We start from the raw sequence: 27,224 nt of genomic DNA on the forward strand, positions 1-27,224 counted from the left end.
GGCAGTCTCGCACAAAGTCCCCCTGCGCCTCCGGAAGAGGCCGCTCACATGGGCAAGAATTGCAAGGGTTAAGGCACCCGGGCGTGTAATAGAGACAGCTTTAACGCATGTACTGAGATATCGTCAACGTCCGGTAGCCTTAAATCGACAAAGGGCCCTACGAAGTCCACTTAAAGAAGACTAATATGAGTAACAACGTGCCACACGGATTCTTGCATGATTCCGGCCAGGTCGTTCAGGTAGTTTATCGCGTTTGCCCAACGCACATATGCACATGTCGTGACAACCTGGAGGCGAAACCGTAAGGTATGCAGCAAAGGTATGATGCGCCTTTTCGGGTAGTGCTTCTAACTCATTATTTGCCGACTTACCTGCGGAAACCATGGATGCGAAGCTGACAAGGAGCCAACAGGGACTCCGTCAAAAGTGAGATTGGAGTTGGTGTATAAGGCTATCTGAATCCTGATAAGGAAAAGTAGTGCAGACAGGTGCTCTACTCATATTATGTTTCCCGAATTAGTAATAGCAACGTGAGGAATAACCCATAACAATGTTGTACTAAGTCGCCGCTGTGATCTTACCCATTCAACAGTGGCGGTATCTATGTACTTCCCCTACAAGGAATCATTTGCAGCGCAGAACAGCTCAGGTCTATTCTGTCACTCGGGACAGTTCCCCGTAGTACCTACCCGATGAATTACTCCGAGTTCTTCCACCAAACTCTAGGGTTAAACGATCAAGAAAGGGAGGTACTCCCCGCTGTCGCATTTACACCTTCGTATACGCGAATGCGCAAAGGTCGCTCATGGCTAAATCCCTCAGGGGAGTGCGGACAGGTTAGTACGTCGGTCTAGACAAGCGCGGTATCCGCCGTCTAGACCTGCTCGTCGTATACATACGTAATAATTAGGACTCGCTTGACGTTACTATTAATCATCGCGGGGCATGATACTGGTTAAAATCCATGTTCTGACGCTCGATGTCACTTGCTTACTCGTTGTCAGTTGAACTTGGAATTCGTTTCTTTCACAGTGGACGTGTGGTTCACATATTGACCCGAGTGCCTATCATTACGACTCCACTAGTGAGGAGTGAAATATATCAGCCGCAAAATCAGTCCATCGATGGCAAGGGCTCAGGAGTAATTGCCTAAAGCTACTATTAACCATCATGAATTCATTTGACATGAATTTAACAATCGGGCATACTAGGCCCTCGACGCTCGCCGCATTTTAAGGTGCCTTGAGCAAGGATTGACAGGTCTGCCTGTACAGAGTTCGGCTTCGAAAACAGGTACTGTCCTAAGATGTGCATCAAAAGAACAAAAGGCGGCGACGTGAAATTCCCCTTGCAGTGCTTGTAGCACATACTAACCAATTCCATCTGTTCAAAAAAGAGTAGGGTACGCTTAAGAGGGTTCACGGTATTTTAACGGGCGCTCATGTTGTGGAATACTCGAAACGCGTGCCACAACGGAGCGATCCCGATAACTTTCCTGGGTAAGTGTGTGACAGTAATCAGCAGGAGCTGGGAGAGGTAAGACGGCAAGAGCGGAGAGGTTCATCTAGCGCCGCGAGACATTTTAATCTGCAGCCAATATACCTAGGCTGGTCCATCTGGTGGAGCTCCCGGCCCAGAATCGGAGACCAAATCCGATACTGAACCGTCGGGGATTCCTGACACGAAGCAAGGCAGCAGCTGACGTAGGTTTGGAGCCATAAGCTGACACCGTTACCGATTGCATGACGTGGACATGGCGCGAAAATTCTTTAGGCCTCTCAGAGTTCCGCATCCTTCCACAAACTCATGGATGGGAGGAGCTAGAACGACTGTGGCCTGGGAGAATAGGGATCGAATTTGTGGGGTGAGCTAAGTTGAATTTCGAACCGGAGACCTTATGGGCGTTGCGGTGGGAAGATTTCCTAATTGCCATTCCACGAAAACGGGCGGGTAGGGAGGTCGTAATCCCCGGCGCAGCGTGCGAAGGCGCAAATAGTGTGTTGGGTTCAATTTCGCCGCGAATGTCAGCAGGAGTAAATTAGCATCTAACTTTACGCCGCTTGCATACTTCGTCCAACATGGAATTATAAATAGATCGAGCACCTCGGTGATGATTTGACTGTGTAATAACCGAACGGTATAGAATTTACTATAGACGTGGATGATATAGATGGGGGTGCGCAACATATTTCACCCGCGGAGGTAGAATAGAGCCGATTCTGTACTATAGTTTGTGCGGATCCTAAAGGTTAGCCGGTTCAAAAGGGGTTTAGGGCTTGAATCCTCGCTAACTAACGACAACGCGCTCGGTAGATTGCATTAGGCAGTCTAGACGGTGTTCACGCCGATTGACTCCTGCAAATATATAGTGAGTCAACCCTATGTCAGGTTGTTGACTTCACACCGCAGAAGGGGGCGACAATAGAATTATAAGTTATGTGATTTACTATCGCACGTAAAATCGAGTTCGCTTTAACGCCTGAGGCGTTCATAACAGGGGGGAATGCTCGATCACCGATGACTTGTGAGCTTGTAATAGTTCGCGATTAGGCGATGCCGAGACAACCACGCCGCTAAACTCTCTTATCTACCCTCGTTGGGGATGTACTATAACTGCCCTAGAGCGAGGCAGTGGAAAGGAGACGTAAAAGAGGCGTTAGGAGGGGGCTCTGCCAGGATGGTGAAGCTTAGGATGGTTGCAAGTCAACTGCGTAGATTTCGGTATGAATCGCAGGCTACTAGACGGAGTTAGTTCTAGCGGGTAAGCAGCGGAAAAGGTTAAGTTTGTGGCCGACCAATAAGGCGGGCTAGGGACAGTCACGCGCGCTTTGTGACGCAACGAGGCGTAGAGCAAGGTCTGTCCTCACTAATCAGGAAATCAAAGACAACAGCAAACAAAAAACTGTCAATGGCGGTCGTTCCCTACAAAGGTGGTGTTATTAGAACCTTGTGGTCTCAAACCACAAATATGTGGCTATTGACGGTCATTCCAGTTGTCATTGAGAGATACGTCCTTCGTGGAAGTAATTAACCAAAGCGTGTGAATCCGTGTGAAGGATGCTCGGTCTCCAGGGCGCGTCACAATGGAAGATTAAAAAGGGGATTTACCGTTCTATGATGATCCAGGCATGTTTGTTCAGCACGGATTCAATGGGAAGACTCATTTAGAGACACCGGTAATGGCAGTTTGCGAGTTGGCTTGCACCCGTCCATTAGGTGAAGCAGGTGATGATCTGCCTTGGGAGATCTCTGGATTGACACGCACGTACGGAAGCATAACCTGGTCTGGAAGGACGCTAAATGCGTAACTCCCACCTATTTTAATAGAAGGGAGACGTCCTTAGCCACATAGTGCGATGCACAAGTCGGTACGAAGCGCTAAGATTGGCCACCTCCACGCTAATCTCAGCCTCATATCACTAACCGTCGTTCTCCACTGGGGGCATGAGAGGGAGCTTCGATTAACCTATCAGCGAAGACAGGTGGATGCGTGCCCCAAGGGTGCAATCCACCGAGGCGCAACGGAAGCTCTTTTTGTCGCTGACGGTCGACGCCGGTTCCAGATTGTCCGAATGCGGCCTCTAGAGTTTACACAGGAGAATTCGGGGTCTAGTGTAAACTAGCCTACGTTCTTGCCGCCCCTTTCTAGTATTAAATATGATGTGGATCGGCCGATAATTCCGCAGGATGCAACTCTTCGTTAGGAGCGTCTCTGTAAGAGGCGGGTGGACAGGTTAACGGTGCTATTCGCCTAGGCACAAACACCCGGCGCGAATGTCAGACGAAATGCCGCGTTTTCCTCGCCATTGCCGGAAAACGTCCCTTCGTTGAACTTTATGAGCGGTTGAGGACCAAGCTCGCCGTATAAGTACCACCACGCAAGCTCGTATATCCCACCGAACCGTGCGACACCTGCACGAGTTAGACGTTTTCATAGATGTTTCAAGCTCCTGGTGGGTACCTGCTCCGAAAGTCCTCTCCCCACCCCATGGTGCAATCCAGAGCTTCTAATTTAACGGTTAACATACGACGCATCAATCGCTGTCCTACCCCACACACCATCTTTGAACTAAAAGGAACCGGATGGGCAACATAAGGGCGTCCCACGAAGCCCTCCGTTAGAGGCTCGGTTGGCCTATTATGTCATTTTGGACTTTAAGAATCTCGAACGAGCGCAACTAATGAAAACGCACCATCCACGTCTTTCATTAGGATAGCTCCCATGCAGCTTCACCCCCAATATGTGCATACTAGTACGCCCTGAAGAGCCCTGTCATATAGCGGTGTCTCGGTTGGGATGGATCTAATAAGTGAAAAGCCACACCCGCACCATGACGGAGCCGAATCGACCACCGCTGGGTTACTAAAGGGCTCCATGCTAAAGGCTGCACGACGGCAATGGTGATGTAGGAGGGGCGATCTCGTGGAGCGACGGAAGTCAGTCCAGGAGAAACCTATATAAACGTTATGGCATGAGGTTTGGTAGACGTGATGTTGGTGCGGGTCAGAGGCCTGGTTAGAGGCGTAAGGGACTCGAGGTTTGACTAAGGAAGGTAGAGAAATACCGAGGTACTGGTATCTTAAGTCAGAAAGAAACTGAAAAGGGGGCCTTCCTACCTTGTTGCCCCCATATCATCGTGAAGCCTAGCACTCCAACCGGCCTTCCGCAAATTCCTGGATCACACGAGGCTACTACCATTTGTCCGCTGGCGGCAATCCCTTTATTGCTGCCAAATTAGGTGAGGATCTCGGAATTGCTTGAAGGAAAAATTTCTCCGATGAAAAGACAACAAACGAATTGAATTTAGCGTCCCAACTACGTCATGCATGACGTAAGATGCATCGGATAGCCCCCCTTTTGTCGTAATAAGATAAAGACCGTCTCTAAGTATAATTCTGTTTAGAAGAGCCCAAAAAGGACTGAACATCAAGTGTTCCGGAATAGCTCCAAGCCGACATCGACTACCATGCAACTTTTCATGGTATGTGCTCGACATACTATCCCACTATTACCCTGATTTGCGTGCATTGGTCAACTCTCCTACCAAAGTCCGATGACACATACTTAGATTCTATCGGTATCTGGAGATGTGGCTCTAAGGAGGCCTAGCACTGTGTCTACCCTTGGTCTCTTTCTCAGTCTTGGTGGATGGTAATTGCAGCTACGGTACAGGTTCGGAAATCAAAAAGTTTCGTCCCTGTAAAGGTATGAGGAGAATTACCATTTATAACCTCCAACGAGTACTCGAACGCCAGCACCACTAGTAGACTATGAGTTTTTTCGTAATCATCGGTAGGGGAACCCACCGTTCCAATGCGGAAATAAATCGAGACGCCAGCCTGTACTCAGTCAGATGCTCCCATATGCTACCCCAATGCGCAAAGAGTTAATGTTCTGTGATAGAGGATGCTCAGTCTAGTGCAGATATGCAAAGTTGCAGCAGAGGAAGAGGTATCGCCAAACTTACATGAGCCAATTTGGAGTCCATCAGACAGCCAATAAGAGAACGCCGCTATTGCGTTGGCCGATAGTCAAAGACCCGAACGGGCGACCGCGGGTTACGAGGGCAAACCGTTAGTATAGGGTCGTGTGCAGTGCTTGTTTTACGAATTATCCGTCGTGTGTCACCGTATGCAAGTGTCCCGATTGCTTGAGTTAAATCCGTTAAACGTCGGACAGTCGGCCTCACAACGAGTCGGGATCGTACACCCTGTTCAGGAACGGAAGTCCGAGACCAATGCGAGCCGCAGTTGGTGATCGTATTCGCCGCGTATTTACTATATCCCAAGGGGATCCCCAGAGTCGGCCACATCCATTTCCGAATATGACGAAAAACTATGTGCTACGGTTGTCATCTCATCTCCTTAGCTACGCCAACCTCCGAGCGTTCTCGACCTCGTTTTCAACCTTCGCCCGATGACGCGCGTTGACGTTCGGATATTATTCTGGGGTGCACATAGGAATTCCTAAACATATTGTGTTAATATTGGATGGGGTCTTTTTATCACTATGAGGTCTCCATGCTGGCACGAGGAACATTTCAATGTTAGAGCTTATTCGTTGTCGTTGTACCAACGGGGAATTCTACGCGAAATCCACTAAAGTCACCATCTGCATCTTGGTACGTCAATCGTAATCCTTATTACTCGCCATCACGGGAATACAAAATAGGACGGAGACAAACTGCAATCAGTGAGATGGTCGGCGCTAATCCTAGGGTCAATTAGACCCCGGGCCATCAGCCGAGAGATATCGCTTTTGAAAAGGGTGAGGGCTCCTTGGCACGCCATCTCAGACCACATGAGGTTACTAACTCCCGTATTCCATGGGTTTTCAGGTCTTACGCCCTGGTATCACCACTCGATTGTAAATTTCGCCCAATGGGGAGCGAGGAGTCCACATCACAGTACACCTTTAACTCAAAAAAATTTTGCTGAGGATGATCTATCTTATCTATGGGCCTTCCACCGACAGTATCCTAGGAGTATCTATCCTTAGGTGCTTTCAAGGGACCCCACGCTTATCTACTTCTGAGCGAATAAGTACTGACCCACGGGGACTGGATAATATGCTCTTTCGGGAAAAAGTCGATTTGTCCTATTATATCGCACAAGCTTGTCCTAAGATAGACTCCTCTCGCAACCTAGGTGACTCGCCGCACCTTACTACCTCTATCTCCATCAGAACCTGACCGGCGTGGGGTCCGATCCTTTTACCCTCACGGAGTAGCAATACAAAGCTCCGTACTTCCGGAGCCCTTATCCTATGTAGAATCCCGGCCAAGACTTTTTACGTCTTATGACAACCAACTGATCTTTAAGGTTGAGTGCCCCCATTCCATACCCCCCAAAGAGTTTCAACCGCTTTGTCACAAGGAGGCGTTTGACAGTATCATTCTTTACGGGTTGCCCTGATTTTCATGGTAGTGAGCCCCCGTGGATGTTGTTACCCAAAGCTGCTGTTGCCAAGTGTCACGAAGCTTAAATAGTCCAAGTAAGTGTTATTCGATGAAATGCCAATGTTATCGGTTCAGATCCTCGCGTTAAAGAACGCACAGCTTCTCACCACGATACGTGAAGGAAGGTTCCATACCCACACTGGCCACGGGAGTATGGGCGGTGTGGGATTAACCCCGCCGGTGCAGTTAACAGAGGCATATACATGCTGTGATAAGTCAGGGGGCGAATGGGAATGTCCGTCGTGTAACCGCCTGGCTCGGCACTATGAGATCCATCTCCTTCCCCAATCGGGGTCCAAACGCTCGTGCTTAGGGCGGGACTTTTCAGCAATTTGAGCTAGCTGTTATTCGTGGCCATTGCAGTAAATGTCAATCAGGGTTCTGCTGTTTCACGGAAGAACCTCGAGGAACAAGAGCTTGGAAGAAGTCCATAATACTTATTACGAACGACCTTTACACCGACCCAGCGCTTGATAAGGTTTACACAGGTCTTGGGTATCGAAACATGCTACCCGGACGGAGTGACGTCCCTGCAGAAACGCTCGACCATTGCAACTCAGCATCATAGGCTCACACATCTGCGAATCAAATTCTTTAGCCTCCAGGTCTAATCATAGCCTGAATATGAGCGCGGAAGTTTTATAATTCGCTCCATATTCTAGATTCTACGGCTGAACGCATCGCACCCACAAGTTGTTGTACGTGCATTGGCACTTTATGGATGAAGTAGAATCGGCTGAAACCTTTGCCTAGGTGGAGAAATGGGAAGCACCTCGAAATCTTAAGGTCATCACGCCGTATGTGTCCACCGCAAGGTAGAGCGGGAAGGATCAGTGTAGAACAACCCGGGCGTTGCGCGAGCGACAACACTTGACCAACTCGATCAGAATCCCCTGTTCCCTCGCCAATGGGGTGTTAAAAAACAACGTAATAAGAGCTCCGACCACGGCGGGGGAGTGCGCAAAATTCCGGTGAGGGACTTGGTGCACGGGCAGTATCGACAGTGGGTGTCATCAGTAATGAAGTTCTTAAACAGGGCAGCCACCATCCATGTTGGATCCAACGGACCTTTCACTCGGCCTACCCTTCACGACTGATTATCTGAAGTGAGTCGGTAGCGTTCTAGAGGTGTGCTTCTATCAGACAGGACATGGAATGGCTAGGCACTATGCGCGCAAGCCGGGGGTTCCCGTAGGGCGCACCGCTCGCCGACCGTTCGTCCGGTCCAGCCGATGATCTCTATAAAGGGGGATGTGCGGCCTATAAATTTTATACCAGTGGGCCGAACAAATTCCGTGTTGTCTGGGGGTGCGAGGCATACGTGGATCTATAGAGTTGAAACAGCCCCTATGAAATGTGGTCTTTTCCGGACAACCATGCAGAGACTTTCGCAAGTAAAAATGTAGCGCCCTTTGCCCGTGGTGTCATTTCCCGATGGCTTCACACTTAGTTGTACCAGATAATCACATACTGCAGGTCTCAATCGGAGGACGGCCCCGTGGTCGGGAGAGAGTTTCCTTCTCCACCCGATAACTGGACTTCTTACTCGCAATAGTTTAATAGGTCATCGTAGCACTTTGCCGGAATAAGGGTCGCTTATAGAGGGCTAATGAACGGTAAATGGGGCATACGATTACTCTCTTGACCTCGGCACTGTTTCTATATAGGGTTAGACTACGGGGTACTGATAAGCGGGCGTGGCAGTCTGACCTGGCCGGGGGCAAGGTAGCTATTTGATATCCGGGTTCCGTCGACAAATTGGTTCTGGCATTATTGTAAAAATCGCAGTCTGACAGGTACGTCTTGGTACTTCGGCTTGCAATCGGTCATACGCAACCTAATGATACGAGGAACAGTTGTCCCGTGAACTTCCCGTCTTACTGGACCTAAGATTGATAGCAGAATTCCCGGCTATATGAAAGCTCATAGACATCTTCAACCTGTTTACCATCGTGCTTAGACGATGCCCTGCAGGGCCCTGGTTTTAACCCATAGAGTCTGTAGGAATGTCATCTCAGCAGCATTCCGGACTGTAGGGAGTCGTGGACGCCATCGGGCGTCCGGTAGGAAGTACTCCGGCGCACAGTCGACAAAACTATAGAAGCTACGAAGTATCATGAATTAATGCCGGCTCTGTAAGAGCCCAACCGCGCCGGAAGGCGTCTAGTTAATGTAATAGCGACAGGAAAGTAGCGCCATGTTCGACATGTAGATCCTTAGGGGCTGTAGCACTCGTTCTAGCCCTGTGGTTATGGTAGTACTGTCCCCCACAAAAAACTTTCGTATATCCCGAAGATTTGGTCGTGCCAAGTCCACACCGACTAGAATAAAGGGCGTTACGCGAAGCGACGCAGCTAAACGCGATCGGACGGTATTCAGGTACTGGCCCGTTCTTCCAGCCGTAGGGTGGTAGGCTAGTGGCCCACTCACGTATCATATCGGCATGCATCTAATACATCCATTCTAACCTCCCCTAGACGCGCGCCCTTATGGAAGAAATTCCCCAGCCTTTCCGAGCCAACGTTGTGGACCGTAGACTGAAACACCAACGATATCGTGACGATGAGGTGTGGTGTACAGTCGTCTGAACGTTTCCTCACAGAAGTAGTGTCCAAAGCCCGCTGTCTCCTCTGATTTTGGCTAGGGCCAAGTTCTCCGACATAGAAAATACTCCCTGTGCTATTCTGTACCTTCCCGGGGTATCTTTCGGAGATCCGTAGAAACTCCTCCGACAAAGCACGGCACCCTAATATGTCACTTTTTCCACACACGAGACTAATCCAAAGCCCGCAGGTGCATCGCAACAGTCTTCGAACCTTGTCTTGGATTAAATTGCATCAGAGAGGTAACAGGTTCAAACGCGGAGCAAACACATATGTACCGCGTGCGAATCAAGCTTCCGCTTTAACGTCTATAACGCTTCCACTGGATGAGAGGTGGCCATTCGTAAATTCGCGACGAAACATGGAGCGTCCATCGTTAAAACCTTTAGAGACAAGGGCCAGATACTTAGATTTGCCACTAGATCGTCCGTTATGCCATACAATCAGGACTAAACTTTGGCAATCGCCGGTGCCAACCTGCGGACCGTGCCAGATCTCCCTTCTCAACAAGCGGCCTACACACACGGGAAGGCTACATAGACGATACCGACAAAAATGAGACAGGCGAACACGAGGCGTCATAGCGACCAGGCTCCACTGACTTTACACTCGCCGAGTTATGGTCCTGGGACTCGTTACTCGGTGTCCACCTAAATACCCACAGGGGACATAAAGTGGTATCTCACCAGTAGCGGGGTTTATCTATACTCTAGTCCATAGAACGATCGAGAATAGGCTAATAACCGCGCACTTTCAAAGCAATTCGGCATAATACACTCCGTAGGCGACCCCTCATACCGAGTAAGTAAAGCCTTACACCAAGCAATCGGCTACGCCCTACTAACTCTGCCCGAAAGGGATTACAGGAATAGAATGCTACTGTAGTTAGCCGTACTGCACCTTCGCTGGCTCAAAGCATGCACCAACGGTTATTCAAACCAACGGTTGTATTATAACTCTATTTTTCTGGTAGGTAAGATGAAACCCTCAATTGGGCGATGACCCTCACTAACGTACTCGGACTCACTAAGAGCGACACGCATTCTAGTGCTTATGACACCATTCCTGTCGCGGGTCTCCCTCCGTGTACCTATAACTAGCAAATCCTGGCGTTCCCTTACCGCACGGGGTCTGTCCATTGACTCTACACAGGCGCCACGTCGGGTGAATACCCTACTTCTCGAGTCCGCCCCAGGATATGCAAACTCTCGTGTGCCGACCCTAAACCGGAACGGTATGCGGAGCATAGGGAAAAAGTTGCTAGCGTTAATGCGTACGAAAATTTAACTATTAGAAAGAAGGACTCCTAGCCCAAATCCGGATTCGGCCTAGTCATCACCACTTGTGCGCGAAGGATTCTTCTAATCCCTACTCGGAAACATACTTGAGACGAGAGGCATGACAATCGTTGTATCGGAAGCGAGACGTGGGGTCTTACTGGTGAGACGAAATCAGTCTTATACGACTTTAACTACTTCCATTACATATGCTACGGTCTCATAAGCGTGAGGGCGACCCAGAGAACACAATCTATCTGCTCTCCGGAGCTACACCTGGATACCGCGCGTCCCTGCCTCCAAGGGCGAGTAGTTACGAACTCAGTTCAAGACCACCATTCGTGTTGGTACCAGTACAACAGGGGCAACCACAGTTCAACGCCTACAAAAGTGTGCTACATCGACGTACATAGCAGCAGATTGTCTGGCTATGATCGTCTCCCGAAAACCCGTAGTACAGCCCCCGAGACATCCTGAGGATTGAGCGCGGGTGATTAAGTTTAGGGCTATTAGATCGACCCCGTTGACAGTAAACCTCCAGCGAGCAGATTGGCTGGTAGCCCGAGCATAGCCAATGTTGTAGGCTACAGACTGAGAGTTCTTCAATATAATAGCTGAATCGCGCCGTTTGCCATTTCCACCGGAGTAAGACGACAGCTAGTCGTGCACGAGTCTGCCAGGGTACGCTCTTATGACTGGCAGATAATTCCATTTTGGTGTTGAGGTATCACGGGTAGAATGTTGGCTAAACGAGCTTCTGAGTGTACTTGAGTGAGTGGTTGCGCCTGACGTGCTACGGGCTCCAGTACTGGGGTTTCCTTCAGCAGATTAAAGTGCGATCCTCGTCGAAAACTGAAAATTGGTAGGCATATACTGCTACTGTTTGGACACAACGCCGGATGTAGAGGACTCGCCTTGTTAGATTGGCAGGAGTTCCCGGAAAATTACTAGTGAGTCAGCAGGTACGCAGCATGTTTGCGTGTGGAACCCGAGATCCTGGAAGAGGGAATATAAGTGCTCCCATGCACTTAGCCAATAATATATGACGAAGCATCTGACTGGTAACTGTCTAAGCATGCGATCGCGAAGATGTTTGACCATGAGGATTACTCTCAACGGGCGTCTCGTCGCAGTTCGACCACGTGCGGCACAAGTCAAAGACCCAGAATAAGTATAATCGAGAATCGACTTGCGCATCCACTAGACGGCTATAATACGGAACTCATGTCTGCTTGGACTATGTTCAGCCCTTACTCTATCAAAGCATTCTTGCTTGTAACGGCAATTAGGTAGGCTACACTATAGTCCAAGATTCGATCGCCGACAGGCCGATCCCTAACTTTGTAGCTCAGGTCGACGGAAGCAAGCATCACGACCTGCTCAGTCCTATATATTTAACTGTGTCCATGCGTTTTTTTGTGAAAACGTTGGGTTAAATGTCCCCGAGCTTCAAGGTAGGTGTTGCCCTATGGGAATAGGCGATGCAGGAACTCTTATAGCCGTTCCCTCACAGCCGGTTGGGTGGCCACCACTCGCAAAGCCAGAAACCTTTCATTAGCCAGGCAACCTAGTGATCGCACTAGTCTAACTTAATATGTCGTCTGGGTCGCGTACACATCCTCAGGCACTTTGTGATATTCATCCTAAAACAATCGCTTGAAAAACAGCCGGGCGGCATGTGACTCCTCCTTCAGAGGGATCGGAGGATTTCAAAAGCCAGATATTGATTCAACACCCGCTTAGGCTAGCGTTTACTAGGGAGGAGACACGGAGTGACAGTAACGGATAGAAACCCGTCTTGATGTGGGCAGGACCGTCGCATGCGCTCCTTATTTTGCCCAAACAAGATATTAGAGCGGCAGGGTGCACGCGAGGCGCGGCAAATGCCACTGCTATAACTTAATAGAGTCGATTATGAGGAAGGAGTCGGTCGGGGCTCCTGGTCGCACGTACTGGAATTCGGGGTCAGTTGCAACGCGACAGCTCGGTTTACAGCTCGCGAAAGGACAGAGCCTGGTACGGTCGCACGAGGCGTACTCTAGACTGGTACTCATAGCAACTCTATCGGTATTACGATAGGATATGTTAATTACGCCCTGAACTCAAAATTTTGTGTACCCTAGGACGCTTGATCTCTCGATAATAGTCGATGGCGGTGAAAAATTTTAGACTGCTGTCGGTCGCGTATTTCTGATGATAGATACAATAGTGGGCAACTGTTAAACGCCTAAATCCGCGATTACAGACGTCTGTCCCTATCCGAACGTATACAAGTGAACTAAGATGGATAGGTCATATGTCTTGGCCAAGACTCGGCTAAATACCAAAGAGATTTGAATTCTGTGGATTAGCAAATGCGTGAATTGTATGTGGTTACATGGTTACAGCCTAGTTGATCGCCGACCCGGGAGCTGGTTGGGAGATGCAAGTGATACAGGTAGGATCTAGTTAGTTTCGTTTAGAGATAAGTTCATCAGTCTCTGAGGGAGGTTGTATTTTGTGGACTGCTTAGATAGACGCAGCATAAAAATACTAGGAAGATGGGTTCACGCTACGATGCGCCCCTCAGTGGCGAGTCGATTTCGCGGCATACGGGAACTTGCCGAGAGACTCTAAATGTAGTTACCTTACCGCTACCCCTCCTTAAGGACACTCGCCACAGCCCATATACGTCATGCGTCTTTGTGCAGCTCCCATGCCTAGATTTTAACTGATACAGTATTGTCAGATATCCAGATACGGAATAACCGAAATAGCTGCTCACTCTCTATTGCTGCTAATGTACAATAAGGCCCCCGGGCCTTCTCTTGGATGCCGCGTAGGAGCAAATGATTTCCTACACGCGCTGCGTGTAAGCCTGGACCCCATGGGTAATAGGGCGGTCATGGTCATGACCGAATGGAGGCTTTTCAACTCTGGCTTGAGGGTTTCGTTTTCTGACTCCTTTACTTTTGCACTTCCTCTCTTTCCATGCTTTTGAAAAATCCCTTAGGCATGACTACGTGCCTATGAGAGTTCAGTGCCCTGCTCAATCTGCGCGTTGGTCGGATTGATGGTAATTAAAGTCCTCCTCCACTAACGTGTATAGAGGAGTCAGCAGGGATCTCAACCCTGGAAACCCATTATATTGGCATATCGGTGATAGCCTTCGGGACTGTCAATACTAAGACTCCCAGCGAGTAGTTTTATCCTGAATACCCAATGGCGCGAAGAAGCTAGGTCTGGGAGCGGGCACAGACATTGGAGACAGACGGATTGGCTCCCAGTCTGAGTGCTTTGGACGCTGGATTATGGGAACTCACTGTATTCCAGCCAGTAAAGAAGAATGAAACTGGTATCTTACGACTACTTTGAAATTAGTCCAGTAAGTCGAATAATGTTAAGATTGAGGGCGTCATGAGCCATAGGATATGGCGGAGCTCTAGGGGTCACTATAGGGCTTTTTTCCGAGATAGGCACCTCCCATTAGAGGGGGGCAAGAGAACGTAAGTAATAACCTAGCCCAGCCACAAACACTAAAGCTGCCTCAGTGACAGCCGCGTTAAATATTTAACTAACCACTCCCAATCATGTCCGTAGGGGTTCCTTAAGATATAGTTGCTTGGGCGGGGTTTAAAAGGGGTCCATAATCACCATTAAGGTGGCCTGGTCGCGGTGAGCAATTATGTAGCATCGTGAAATATATAGGAGACTTGACCTAGGCAGAGTAACTAATTGTAGTGACATGCACAACAACCTTACCAACGGTACCACACTCTTTTTCTTTTGTGATAGTCACAAATTGCGATGACGCATGGCGCAGCTAATGGGCGTTATCGACTGCGTCTTTATGGGTCCCATGACCTAGTTTTATACCAGGGCCTGCACGCTGGAGGCGCTCGCACGCGGGCATCGGTGTTGCACAAGGTAAACACCCCCCTTCTTTGAATAAGTGATGGCTTTTCTTGATAGGGTCCGTAGGCAAACCTATTGCTGGTCCTAGATGGGTGTGCTAACACAATAAGTAAGAAGCAACAATGCGGGCCGGCTCGTTCGCGTCTAGAGTGAAGCTGACCACTTTAAGAGACTGGCTGAGACTTGAACGGTCAACTTTTCTCACTTTAACAGAAATGTAGCGTACCATGAAATTTGACCGAGAACGCGCGTCTTTAGTAGAATCAGTTCAATGCGACACGGAGTGAAAGAACAGTAAGAACATAGAACGTGCCCAAGTGCATTAGGCCGGTTAACTAAGATCGGGCCAGGGCTTATTATAGCGTGGTATAAGCGTCTCAACAGAACCATTAACGTATAGTTTTTGATCTCACATTAAAAGTCGAAGATTCGCATCCATAAGGTGACCAAAAAGCATCAACCTGGAAGCTCGGACCGAAGTGCCGCTCGCTTCCCAGCAGCCACCTCGACGCGTGCGCTCGCATGGTAGAGGGGACGGATGCAATGAACGATGCGGTAGATTAGCGACGGGGCAGCTGCTTCTTCGCGATACAGCGTCGCGAAATGTATCGATTCGTTTGCGAATCGAATTGTCAACTTGAAGGAAATTAACCAATTTGCGGATCGCTCGGCCCAAATCCATACTCAGTCAAAATCCGTGCACAAATCGCACCAGTTTTGAGAGTCAGCCTCTCAAGTTTCAAATCTAAGCCTCCAATCAGATCACCCACAATACACCCAATCTTGTCGTATCTGCATAAGCTAAGCAGGCTGAGTCTGGTTCGTATTTGGATGGGAGACGGCCGTGGCTTGCCACTTGTGGGGCTGTGAGGTGGCCAGGAATGGCCAGCGTCGAGTGTTGCCCCGCACATGCACGGTTGGTCTTCTCCGGGTTTTCTGGGTTCCTTCCCACATGAAGCCAAACGCTCGGAATTTCCACCAAACATCATCATCACGATCCATGGGCAGATCGGCCGTAGGTGTCCACTGAACATTTCGTCACTTGTTTGCACTTTCCCCCTTGTGCCAATATGCTCAAGTAGTGTTGGCCCAAATATTACCTTAAAATATAATCTTGAGACTCCTAGATTCTTTCACTGTTGATCACGTCCGTAAAGAGTTGGTACTATTATTCTTAAGTGTCCCACTGCTCACATGAACAAGAGGTAGGTGTCGTCTCGAGCTTAGCAGTGGAAGTTTTATATTCCAGAGTGGAGAGATACCCTCTGATAAGGACTACTATCGTTGACTTTTCATCGCAATTAAAGGAAGGTCCATTGCCAGGAACGTTGCCGATTTCTTGTCTTCCCTTGTCAGGCCACAGTGTTGTTGTTGCTGACGCATGTCTGCGCGTGTTTGTTGTTGTTGTTTGTGCTTGTGCACCGCTGCTGATGCGCCAAGTGATCTGTCACTAATCAGTACTCGTTTGATGAATCTTGTGGGAGGTGATGGGCAGAGTCGCCCCTGACTGTGATGTTAATTCATAGCCTAGTGGCCGCGACTGACACATTCTACGTCCTGGCAGAATAGTTTATGTACACATTGTGCAGGGATTATTATTAGAACGTTATCTAACTTTTTCGATATATTGCACCACACATTCATAATCTTTTTTTTTCTTTCTAAAACCTACGATTACTTTCGAAACACCACCCATAAAAAGACATGGATTCTCTTTTCTTAACCCCCAATAAATGTTTTATACCTTGAAAGTAATTTGCGGAGAGAAACAACGTAATTGAAATCAATAAAGAACGTTTTAGAATGCGCCAGGCATTACTGCCTTGGGATTTAAAGTGCTGACTTGACGTAAACAGATAAAAGTTATCATTGCGGTGTGGGCCGTAGTCTGGATCGCGAGCCACGGCCGGCAACAGCCTGCCTCTTTAATGAGAGAGCAAAGAGCAACTTGGCAAGGATGGTGACAGCGTGTAACGGTGATGGATCCTTGATTTATTTATAAATTTCATTTTCGCTGGATGCCGAGCCGCGGCATCGAAGCCTCTGCACGGGGCGAGATGATCGTCCCGTGAATCGCGACTGGAACGCGTGCACGGCACGCCTAAGAGTAGGTGACTTCAGGTACCTCTCATGGAAAGGATAGGGTAAGCAAATTGGAAGTTTGTAATGGAACGTGGCGAGGGAGTGTGATCAGGAAGAGCAGGTTACATTGGGTGGCACACGCGTCTGTGGGGTGGCACACGTGTGTTACTGAGGCAGGCAATTGGAATCAGCATCCAGAGGTCGATGACTAAGGAGAAGGGCTGATGCCAGATGGTGGGAGGCTCGATAAGCTTGCCTTAAAGGTTAAGTGCCAACTTTTCACCGATGGGATCGAGCAGACAGAAGGTGTGGCGGCATTACCTCACAGACCAGGGTGACCTTAAGATGCTTTATGTGCCCTTCATTCTGCTTTATTCCATGGAAATTCATCCCTCAGGGCCGGCCCGAATAAAAATCGCATGTCTACTGTGGGTGTCTTGGTGCAGCCTTTGGCGACCAGGCTGAAACCATCAACTTGCTGCACTTGAGAGCCTGGTCTAATCCCGGGATAGAACCGTGGATTCATTGCCGGTCTGTCAGTGTCACTGACCCAGGAGGATCTGACACGGCCAAAGATTGCTCCCACCGAGTCAGGCTGACACCTCATCGTGTCCTTTCATCACATTGAGCCTTGGAGAGAAACCGCTGGACATGACGTGCCTCAAACCACGTCTCTTGGGAGCAGAATCTCGATGGTACCCTCAGGCCCACACGATCCAGCTGCAGTTAATTTGCGGCTGAACCAGCATTCTGTTTGCACTGCCGATGCACCTACCAGCCACCTCGAGACTGGAGCTGCCACGGCTATGAGGTGGTGATGGCAGTTGAAGGTGATGGAAGATGCTTTGATTTCAGAAGTGACACCGTTAGGCATCACAGTGATACACTATTCATGCTGCTTCTTGTCCTCCTTTTCTGCAGCCTTCTGAAAATGTAACTTTTGTTGTTGTTGTTGTTGTCATAGCCTACGGGCAAAGCGAGGAATGCAGTTTCAATATTCTCAACAACAAAAGCCTTCTGTGTATCCTGCTTAGACCTCCACATGTGCCTGCACAGAGCTCGTTCACGAGGTTCCATGCTTGTCACCAGGTAACAACGAGGTGCAAAGTTCATCTCGCGATCGAGCGGGGGGGGGGGGGGGCACTCAACCTTATGGAGAAAACCGCCATAGGAATGTGGAATGTCTACCACTGGCTCCGGGGGGGCTCGAATGTGAGACGAGCACAGCCCTTAATCGAGGTTTTTGGGTGAGATCGCGTAAGTAGAAATGTGCCGTTAAACCCGCCACTAACCCGACGCAGCCAATTAGTCAGGAGTTTGTCACGTGAACAAAACGTGCCAATTCGCTACTAGTTCAGCACAGCGGATGTGTTGCCGAGCAAGCCCAGCACCTCTGCAAGTGCAGCCCCAGTGCTGCTTTGAGTTGAGGTCTTGTGACGCTGAAGAGACCCGACATCACAAACCCCTTTCCCACAAACAAACTCCAATTGGAGCGACAGCACGATATCGGAAAATACAAGCAGAGGATGTGAGGTTCAATAATGTTCGCTGAACTTCTTCCGCACCGTACGTGGCCAACCGTGCTAGTCGGAGATGCGGGGGAAGAACAACAAACTGAACACAAAAAAGCAGTTACGAAGAAATGAGTTTTCAATCCACATTTAGAACTACATACACTGTAGCTACCGTGGCTTCCCAATATCGAACACTGGCGACAATCTGCCACCGCCCCACCACAGACATGCACAGCTGTGACAGTCCGAGCACGTGCGTGTGTGCGTGTGTGCGTGGGGAGCGTGTACACTCGCTGGTGCATCTCCCAGTCATCTACGTCAGCCAACCCATGGCATCTGGGCCTGTTCCGTGACCTGCCAGCGAGCTTTCGACATTTTACGTGGCCTCGGAGTGCACCTAGCCTGGCACAAGCGCCGTGGTGATGTCACCGCCACTTAGTGGTGAATGACGGCTTGCTGTTGTCAGGGGGTGTGTGGGGGGAGAAGTAGAAAGCAGTCGCGTGGCTGTGCTCTGAACTCCGAAACTCGAGTTTGATTCCCGCTCACGACCAACAAAAGTGACGAATATCTGAACCGGTCCAGGGCCTTCCCTAGGTCGACCGAGCCTTAAATGAGTACCTGGTGCAATGTGTAAACATCAGCAATGGGAAGACAAAGGCGGCCGGGTGTGTGTTGTGCCAGCCTTCATAGGTGTTCACTAACAGAATTTGCCCCAACAGTCTGTTAAGTCTTTGGACCAGAGGCAGAAAAAAAGTGTTGGTTTGACCAATGACGGGCTTGTAAATATAAATATATTATATCACTCATCGCATCACACATCCAAATGATAGAGAAGTCACGTGTGCTAAAACAGGCACTTTAAATGCATAGTAGCATCCTGCCAGCATTTAAAATTCAGTAGGTTAGGTGCTGCAGCTGCATGAACGTTGTGAAATTATACATGCAAAGGTGAGGCATGTTGACATGCCCACAGCATCATGGGAACACGAACAATGGAAGGCCCTCTCTTCGTGGATATTTCCCATGCTGCAGTCCAAATAGATGCCATCTTATTTAAATATGTTATTATTCATGTAATTTGTATCTCTAATTGTATCTGGATTGTGCTGTTGGCATCATGCCACGAAACAAACATGTGGCGGTGCAGCCCATGTTGTGAGAGAGCTTTCCACCAGAGTGGATATCGCAGCGCGACCTCTGAGATCCCTTCTAGTCACCTCTGGTCCACGCGGTCGTGCGGCAGCGCTGTCCCACCCAGCCACAGAGAGTAATCTTCGTCACGTGACAATAACATCGATATTTTAATTCTAAGAGCTGGTATTTAGCAATAATAAGTGCAAAAACAATTTAATGTAAGGCTTATTTTTGTGCAGCCTTTGGTGACTGCGACGAGACTATAAGCTCGCCACACTTGAGAACCAGATTTAATAGCAGTTGCCTCCCTGCATTTTGAGCCAGGATCCCAGTGGTACGAGCTCAGCAGTCTGACATCCAAGTCAGCTGGCAGCGCTTCGACACCATAGTGGCTTTCCTGCCGAGACAGATCAGTCGACACCACGGGAATGTAACACTTCTCACGTGGACTTTGGGGCCGCCGATGGAGATGATTGCCGTCCATGGCTGGGTCGAGCAAGGGAGATCATCTGCCTTCACCGCCGCAGTACTCCGAGTAATTGTCCAAGCCATGGGAAACGTTTCGCTTGGCGGGCACGGATAACGACGTCGCGCGAGGAGGAAGCTTGCGCACCGATCACGCGGATTCTGCCACGCTCGGAACGCTCGCGCCCAGTCAGCCGAGCAGAAGGTGTTTAAAAAGTCGTGCCCCTTACCCGGCTGATGGCCAGCAGGAAGCGTGGCGTCTCGAAGGAGGCTCGCGCCTTTGAGCGGCCAAAGCGGCGGTAGAACAGATGCTCGGCCCCAAACACCAGCAGGCTGAGGCCACGGCCACCACCAGCATGTAGAAGACGCCCGCCATGTTGTCCACGTCCAGCTTGCTGCTCATCACCTCGTTCTTCTCCTTCTTGCAGATGCCGGCCAGCCAGATGTTCTCCAGCTCGTCGATTTCGTCTGCGCGAACGGAGCAAAGCGCAAAAGTGCATGGAGCCCATCGGTCCGTTTCATCACCGTTATTGTCACGCTCATAATCATCATCGTCAGGCATGATAAATCCACTGCTGGATGAAGGCCCCATTCCCAAGCCACCACCACGATCCCCGCGATGTAACAATCCACTTGGCGCCTGCACACGAGCTACTTCCATCGCTCGCCTTCCTCCGGCAGGCGCACTCTAGGACCATCAATGTTACAATAATTTACATGATTACAATAGTGAGTCAGCTTATCAGTCAGCCACAGAACTTCAGAACTTTGGTATTGATTACGAGCTGTGTACAACCTACGAATAAGCACATTCAGTCGGATTTAGGCACTGGTGGAAGGGCAAATTCTGTGAATATTTGGTGTCAAAACGGACTAAACCACAGCTATTTTGTATATATTTGGATTTTTTTGCTAAAAAGTGTTCACAGCGATGGCTGTTTTTCCAACGTCATCGTTATGTATTTTGTTCGCATCTACATCATTAACATCTGAAATCTCTGTTTAGTTCAAGAAGTTAACAACGGGGTTAAACGTTATATTGTCTGCCGAACAACCCTTGGCACACGCAGTATGATTCACGAGACCCCGGCCTCGTCGAAGGCGGCATTAATAAAGGACCCACCCTCGTGGTGTTAACGAATGTAACGCGCGATGAATACCTAATTGATTGCAAGAGCATGCGCACCACGAAGAAAGAGCCGCGTGAACTCCGCAGCACGAGGGCACTTGTGGGTCTGTTCCAAGGGTTGGAACCGTGCTGTGAGACTGCGCATTAATTATCCCTAATTAATTTCCCAGTTGTTCATCGCACACGTGAGTGGCACTCATAGAGCTCCCGCAGTGTTAGCGTGCACTCCGTATCTACACACACATAACAGAATCATTTAAAGCTCTTGTGTCCCACGTATGGCCAACGATGAAGAAATTGTTTGACCATACTTCACCACACCAGTCGGCGTTGGTTGGTGAAAGTGCGGGGACATGGCGGCCCAGGGCCGGCTCAGACATCACTCGCCAATGATGCTGGCTGTGGCCGGGAATAAAACTCGGGTTCCTGGTGCAGAGCAGTGACCGCTGCAGCACTGCTACCCCCGTGTCTATCACACGTGTCTATCACACGTGTCTATCACACGTGTGCTACCGTGGTGGGTCGTCCTGCGAACAGGTGCTGCTGCCTTTGGGTGACTCGCATAGAGATAGATTTCGTGAGTTCCAATGCTAAAATTCATTTCCTTGTTGATTTATTTGCAACATCTCTGCCAGGTTGAGGAGGCAGAAAATTCGCTTTGGGTTTTCTCGTCTCAGGTGATAAAGTGTGCAGGTGGATTCATTGAGAAACTTGAATGCGCTGGTCGTGGGCTTCGTCACCATTGCTCTTTTCATCAGCGAGACCCATAGCACTAACTTGCACAGAAAATTATAGACTTGCATAGAGACCACTAACTCGCACAGACTCATAGCCTTCCATAGAGACTCACTAACTTGCATAGAGAATGATAGACTTGCATAGAGACCCACTAGCTCGCACAGAAAATCATAGACTTGCATAGAGACCCACTAACTTGCATAGAGAATGATAGACTTGCATAGAGACCACTAACTCGCACAGAAAATCATAGACTTGCACAGAGACCACTAACTTGCATAGAGAATGATAGACTTGCATAGAGACCCACTAACTCGCACAGACTCATAGCCTTCCATAGAGACTCACTAACTTGCATAGAGAATGATAGACTTGCATAGAGACCCACTAGCTCGCACAGAAAATCATAGACTTGCATAGAGACCACTAACTTGCATAGAGAATGATAGACTTGCACAGAGACCCACTAACTTGCATAGAGAATGATAGACTTGCATAGAGACCCACTAACTCGCACAGACTCATAGCCTTCCATAGAGACTCACTAACTTGCACAGAGAATGATAGACTTGCAGAGAGACCCACTAACTCGCACAGAAAATCATAGAATTGCACAGAGACCCACTAACTTGCATAGAGAATGATAGACTTGCATAGAGACCCACTAACTCGCACAGACTCATAGCCTTCCATAGAGACTCACTAACTTGCATAGAGAATGATAGACTTGCATAGAGACCCACTAGCTAGCACAGAAAATCATAGACTTGCATAGAGACCCACTAACTTGCATAGAAATCATAGACTTGCACAGAGACCCACTAACTTGCATAGAGAATGATAGACTTGCATAGAGACCCACTAACTCGCACAGACTCATAGCTTCCATAGAGACTCACTAACTTGCACAGAGAATGATAGACTTGCAGAGAGACCACTAACTCGCACAGAAAATCATAGACTTGCATAGAAACCCACTAACTTGCATAGAGAATGATAGACTTGCATAGAGACCCACTAACTCGCACAGAAAATCATAGACTTGCATAGAGACCCACTAACTTGCATAGAGAATGATAGACTTGCATAGAGACCCACTAACTCGCACAGACTCATAGCCTCCCATAGAGACCCATTAACTCGCACAGAGCATCATAAACTCGCAAAGAGGCCCACTGAGAGAAACTGGAATGTGCTGGCAGTGGCTTTGCCCTCAGCACTGTCTCCACCAGACGAGCACTCACAGCCCATCTGCTGCTCTGGTATCCCAGCACCAGTGCAGCAGCAGCAGGAGCAGCAGCAGCAGCAGGAGAATCATTGTGACCACTGCCGCAAGCACCACGCGTTGCCTTGGTGTTCCAACTTTCAAGTAATCCAGCTGCAACGCGTGAGCACCTGAGACTGGAAACCCCGAGGCAGACTTTGTTGCCTTTCTCAGCCGCTAACCAAGAATTGGCACTGGTCTGCTGCAGATGAAGGAGGATGAATATCCCTCTCAATGTAAGTTTATCATCTGCGATGACGTTTTCTTCAACGCGCCTGTACATTTTCTGGAATCGACTGTGGCTTCCATTGTATAAGAAACATTGGTCTAATTCTGAATGAGACAGAATCCAAAGAGATACTGTCACGTGCCATGAGCCATTAGGGTTGCCACCTCTGAGGTTCTAAAAGAACGGACATATCATGGGAAGAAGAAGAGGAATATCTCACAAAACTGGAAGAGGGAAGAACTACAGGCAAATGTATCATCTTGTGTGGTGTAGTATTATTATTATTATTATGCAAATGGCAAAAAAACCCGGGACTGTTAGTGTCCGGGGAAGAATGACAGATTCCACAGGACATCTACCTCGACAAAAGGACGATCCTGGGAAAACCGGGCCAGGTGGCAACCCTATGTGCCGTTGCCGCACTGCGCTTGTGTTACCGTCGCCCATGAACTGAAGCAGGGCCAGGTCAATGTGCTTCTTCCACTTGGACGCCTTCTGCAGCCCGATGCCGTAGCCCGAGGTGGCGAAGACCTTTCCGCTGCCGATGGTCACCAGTTTGCAGCCCTCGTCCTTGCCCGCCATGTAGTTGAGGACGGCGGCGTCGTAGATGAATGCGTCCAGTTTCCTGGCCCGCAGCCGCGGCCGAGTGAAGGAGACGGGGGGGGGGGATGAGAGACGCGGCGTCAGGACACCGCCCGAAAAGGAGATCCCTCACTCGATCGAGATCGGCGATCGGAGTTGAGAAACAATGAAAACGGAGGGGCGGTCCTGCAACTGCTTGCTCTGGCCACGGCTGGCGGATGGGTCTCCACGAGAGGGAGTACCCATTGATGTGCCCTGAGCGTATGACTCGATATTGATTCAAGAAAGGGCACGCCCTGACTTGCCACGTAAATACCGCTTTGGTAAAGAGGTAAAGCCGCGGTCCTGCAATTTCTGGCTAATGCCACTGCTGGCAGAAGGGTCTCCACTCGAGTGGGCTCTAGATTGCCCCAGTCGAGGGTACTTTGGTCTACTCATCCACCACGCTGGACAGACATCTTGGGAGAGGTGGGAGTACCGACACTTGACCCCACCGCACGCGACCTGTCGATCTACTTAATTGGCGTGCGCACTTATTAAGAATTCTGCCCACTGCTGGATTGCAAGTCTGGTGCATTAGCCAATACAGCACCCAGTGTGATAATCGACCATCCAAAACAAATCCTAATTCAGAGAGCACTCAGCTACCAGCAACTACAAGTAATAGGAGAGGACAATTCCTGCACTAAATTAGAACAATTACCGCAGATGGGGCACCGTTTTATGAAGTTATTATCGATGTAATGAACAGAAAAACAATTCATATTTTGGCAAATAATGTCGGCTTATTTTGCCATGACTGATATAATGCATTCATAGGATTCCACGAAAGATGCCAAATTTAAAACTGTTTGCTATTAATCTTAGTCCTATGAATTTTTTGACGTTATAAATATCTGATTAATTTCATTACCCAGTGCAGTGTTTTTCGGTGTCCCTCGACTTTATTCTAAAACTATTCTATTCTAAAACCTCCGTTTCAAATGTACGTGTGGGCCCTCAGGCTAAGCTCAGGCCTGGGTGAGACACCGTCCACTTGCGAGGAGGCTCCATCGAATGTCTCCTTTATCCTTTCCAAAGTCAAGGCGTCTCGCAAGCGACCAGCTGAGCGCTGTGAGCTCAATCGTGAACTGGGGGGCTGACGGAGAGCAACTGGCCGACGCTTGAACGAGGCATTTGAGCAGTGAGAGATCGTGGAGGTTTTTATCCATTTGGAATCAGAAATACAACAAATATTTCATGAAATTCTAACCGACGAGGGGAGAATTGAGATTGCACAGTTAACTAAAGATGGCCCTCCAATGAAGTATTGCCATTTAAAGGAATCGTGTAAAAAAGCTGGCCAAAACATCAACAATGTGATAGTATATATTGGGACACAGAAAATAATGTAATTGCTGCTACAAATTAACTAACCTCTAAATATCTTCTGCAGCAGGAACAATTACAATATACATAACTAGTCTGACTCATCTGTGTTGTTTAAGTTGGGTGGCCATGGCGATTAAAACTGTGGAAGTGCTGGCTGCATTTGCTCGGCATTCTGCCTCGTCAAAGGCCCATGGAGCAGCAGCAGCAGGAGCAGCGGCAGCAGCAGCAGCTACAGCAGCAGCAGCGGCAGCAGCAGCAGGAGCAGCAGCAGCAGCAGCAGCTACAGCAGCAGCAGCGGCAGCAGCAGGAGCAGCAGCAGCTACAGCAGCAGCAGCGGCAGCAGCAGGAGCAGCAGCAGCTACAGCAGCAGCAGCGGCAGCAGCGGCAGCAGCAGCAGCTGCAGCAGCTGCAGCAGCAGCAGCAGCTGCAGCAGCAGCAGCAGCTACAGCAGCAGCAGCTACAGCAGCAGCAGCTACAGCAGCAGCAGCAGCAGCTACAGCAGCAGCAGCAGCGGCAGCAGCAGCAGGAGCAACAGCAGCAGCAGCAGCTGCAGCAGCAGCAGCAGCGGCAACAGCAGCAGCAACAGCAGCAGGAGCAACAGCAGCGGCAGCAGCGGCAGCAGCAGCAGCAACGGCAGCGGCAGCAGCAGCAACAACAACAGCAGCGGCAGCAGCGGCAGCAGCAGCAGGAGCAACAGCGGCAGCGGCAGCAGCAGCAACAACAACAGCAGCGGCAGCAGCGGCAGCGGCAGCAGCAACAGCAGCGGCAGCAGCAGCAACAACAGCAGCAGCAGCAGCGGCAGCAGCAGCAGGAGCAACAGCGGCAGCGGCAGCAGCAGCAACAACAACAGCAGCGGCAACAGCAGCGGCAGCAGCGGCAGCAGCAGCAACAGCAGCGCAGCAGCAGCAACAACAACAACAGCAGCAGCAGCAGCAACAACAACAGCAGCGCAGCGGCAGCAGCAGCAACAGCAGCGGCAGCAGCAGCAGCAACAGCAGCGGCAGCAGCAGCAACAACAACAACAGCAGCAGCAGCAGCGGCAACAGCAACAACAGCAGCAGCAGCTGCAGCAGCGGCAGCAGCAGTAACAGCAGCAGCAACAGCAGCGGCAGCAGCAGCAACAGCAACAGCAGCGGCAGCAGCAGCAGCAGCAACAGCAGCAGCAGCAGCGGCAGCAGCAGCAGCTACAGCAGCAGCAGCAACAGCAGCAACAGCAGCGGCAGCAGCCACGGTGACTGCGTGGCCACTCGCCGCTGTGCGTTCACCGTCCCCCCTCTTTGCACGTGGACACTGGTGCATGGCAACGATAGCAAATGGGCAGAACGTTTTTTTTTTATAATCGGCTCGTACAAAAAAAATCAGTTTGATTCCAATTAGATTCTAAAGCAACGCGTTGTGAATAAGCCTGCCTCTTCAGTGAATTCAATAGTTTTCAGCAAGCATATGGATTTTTGAAAGAAAAAAGCGAGCCGCGAATGAATACAATTAACAACTAAAAAGCACTGCGTTAAGGTGAAAATAAATATTTTATTTGGCTAAATCCCCCTTTGCAATTGAATAAGGGATTAGAGAACCCAGATTATGCTTACCCTGTCTTGAGACTCTCAAGTGCATCCTCCACTGATTTTTGGTTGTAGCGGGACATGTAGTTGTGCATTTCTGGATAATTGTTCCGAATATTCCTCTCGGTGCTTCCATTGGGAACGGTTCCAAAGCGAAGCGGTGTGTTTTGCTCATTGGGCTTCTGGAACTAATCCCACACCCAACAAGAACAACAAAGACACAGATACATGAATAGAGCACACGCAGAGATCCACAATTCATAATACACAAACAAGCAACATACAATCGTAACATTAGTAATGTGTTGGTGTGGTAATTAGGTTATTTTGTCGCAATAAGCAAAACAACTGATGGTGTTATGTTTAACGAATTAACACAACAATATTCGGGATGTTTCCACGGCTGTAGCGCTGTGTGCAT

General features: G+C 49.4%; 1 pseudogene; it reads right to left on the reverse strand.

Annotated features, from left to right (window-relative positions):
* Nucleotides 1–3,461: 3,461 nt before the first annotated feature.
* Nucleotides 3,462–26,898, reverse strand: LOC121852176 (annotated as a pseudogene).
* Nucleotides 26,899–27,224: the final 326 nt, after the last annotated feature.

Source organism: Callorhinchus milii, unplaced genomic scaffold (genome assembly GCF_018977255.1).
Source record: "Callorhinchus milii isolate IMCB2004 unplaced genomic scaffold, IMCB_Cmil_1.0 Scaffold525, whole genome shotgun sequence".
Taxonomy (NCBI): Eukaryota; Metazoa; Chordata; class Chondrichthyes; order Chimaeriformes; family Callorhinchidae; genus Callorhinchus; species Callorhinchus milii.